The following is a 2,493-nucleotide window of genomic DNA, read 5'->3' as shown; positions in this document are numbered from 1 at the left end:
TTTACACCCTATTTTACACGCATTTCAGAGCTCAATTGTGTAGTTTAAGGCTACTATTTGCCCCGTTTCGTCTACTTTCGTATTTTATTGTAATATTGCAGATTTATGCGGAAATGAGTAGATAATTGAGCTAAATCCGTCCCCGAGTATCCTGCATTGCATTTGACGTGAAGTATTTACTCAAGGAACGAGCTTGGTGCGCATTTCGAGGCCCGAAAGACAAATCCACGAGAGGTTAGAAGTCAAGTATCAGCTACCTTGGTCGATCGACCGCTGTCCTTAGTCGATCGACCAGCCTACGACTTCCAGGAACTACTGTACACTGCAGACCAGTAGATCGACCGCTACCTTTGGTCGATCGACCAAGCCACTATCTCAGACGTGAATTAAAAGATCGAGGAATAGCAAGCCCATAGTAGTTAGGTTTTGGCAATAAGAACTACGTTGTATTCTATATAACGCATGCTAGGTTTGGAGAACAGGGATTGAGTTTTTATCAGTTTTATGATCAGAAATTCTTTAGGGTTCATAGCTTAGAATAATTTCCTTCAATAAAGTTCTTTCGCATTCGGTTTGATCTTTCCTCTACAATTCCTATACACGGTATTCTTCTGTTCTGATATTTCGTTTTATTACTTTCATTCGTAGTATAGAATTGCTAAGATAGATCCCCTGAAGCCAATTTATTGTTCTATGTTAATCGTTCGTTTAATCAATTTAATCATGAATTCAGTAGTTAATTTCGTTAATTTTATTGTTGTTATCATTCCTAGTATGAGTAGCTAATTTCATCGTGCTAGGATGTAGGGGAACTGTAGGATTAGGCGGCATTAGATTGTAGACCCTGAATCGCACGCCGGTCGATCGACTGGGTTCCCTAGTCGATCGACTGGCCACGTGAGCTGTATTTCGTTTTAATTGTTATTTTTGACGAATCGAATGCATGCGACTAGTTGAATGCTTAGTATATGACTGACCCATTAGATCGAAAGATAGGGAAAGTTGTTAGACTACCAATTAAAATGACTAAACTATGCTAAGATCGAAAGATAGGTAAAGTTTAGAATCTTTAGTCACTTTTCAGGACGAGAGTCAGTACTAGTAATATTAGGGACCCGTAGCGAGATCGAAAGATGCTACTTGTTAAGAGTCGACCGAGAGGATCTCTTCTTTAGTTTATCATTCATCAGTTATAGACCAATTCAATCAAACCCCCACATCATTGTTACCTTAGACTGAATTTAGACAACTAATAATTAAATCTGCCTCTCTGTGGTTCGACCCTGTTACCACTAGCTTCTGTTAGTTTTAATAGGTTTATAAATATTATTTTTGGTACTCACAACGACGGATATCAAATTTTGGCGCCGTTGCCGGGTAGGCAATTGTTCTAAATTTTAGTTGTTTTATTTTAGTCTGTTTCTTAGTTTAAGGGACATTCGTTCCTTAAACTATTCTCATATTCTTGTTGTAGTTTCTTCTTATGCGCATGTCACAGGGTGGTGAATTAGTACCTTTCAATCCTGAGATTGAGAAGACCTTGCGTGAGTTGAGACGATCATCTAAATCTTTGCCCGACGAGGAAGAGCCGAGTACTCTATCTAGTTACTATGAGAACGAGCTATACGAGGAGGATCCACCTTCATCACCCATTTCCACTTCTTCAGCTAAGACAGTCACATCTCCAGAATTTTCAGTCATGGCCGAAGAAGCGAGTATAGCCGATCACTCGAGCCGATACAAAAATCTATATAAGGGTTCGAATTACCGGGGTGATAGAAAATTCGAACAGAAGCACTTATATCAACTTGGTTGAGAGAAACCAATTCGGGGTTCTGCAAATGAAGATGCGAGCCAAGCATATGGAGATATTTATTGATTATTGCTTTTCTATACCCCCGCCGACCGGTGTGACCCAGGACCAGATAAAGGAGACTATGTTTATATTCTCACTCCGCGATGCTGCAAGGGAGTGGTACAGAGATCTGGACCGTACTACTAATGGGATCACCGACAGGAATTCTTTGGCCTTGGCATTCTACAAGAAGTACTTTACTGCCTCGAAGACGAATGCTATTAGAGCTCAAATCACGAGCTTTAAACAGGGTCCTGGTGAGAACTTTCATGAGGCATGGGTCCGTTTCAAGAAGCTGGTGCAAACCATTCCGCATCATGGGTTTGAAAAGTGGAGCCTATGCAATCAGTTCTACAATGGGCTCTATGACAATCAAAGGGCTATCCTAGACGCGACAGTAAATGGCAGATTCCAGGAGAACACGGGGGAGACAAAGAGGAGGAAGATCATTGATGACTTGGCCACCCACAAAGCCGAGTATGGGAATTCCAGGGGAAATCAAAGGAGAGCTACTGAATCTCCTTCGGTAGCTGCATTAAAAGCTCTCACGGCGATATTTGACAAGTACGAGTTGGGAGGAGCTTCAAAAGGGGGAATTTACCATGTAAATGCTGTTTCAGACGGTCCTTTTGTCTGTA

At 41.2% G+C, this 2,493-nt stretch overlaps 1 non-coding gene across 1 annotated transcript; it reads right to left on the bottom strand.

Annotated features, from left to right (window-relative positions):
* Nucleotides 1–2,072: 2,072 nt before the first annotated feature.
* Nucleotides 2,073–2,179, bottom strand: LOC141636763 (small nucleolar RNA R71). The gene has a single exon (XR_012541349.1). It is a non-coding gene; the product is annotated as a small nucleolar RNA R71 (small nucleolar RNA).
* Nucleotides 2,180–2,493: the final 314 nt, after the last annotated feature.

This window comes from Silene latifolia, chromosome Y, assembly GCF_048544455.1.
Source record: "Silene latifolia isolate original U9 population chromosome Y, ASM4854445v1, whole genome shotgun sequence".
Taxonomy (NCBI): Eukaryota; Viridiplantae; Streptophyta; class Magnoliopsida; order Caryophyllales; family Caryophyllaceae; genus Silene; species Silene latifolia.
The sequence above is the reverse complement of the archived record's forward strand: the minus strand, read 5'-3'. Positions and strand labels throughout refer to the sequence as shown.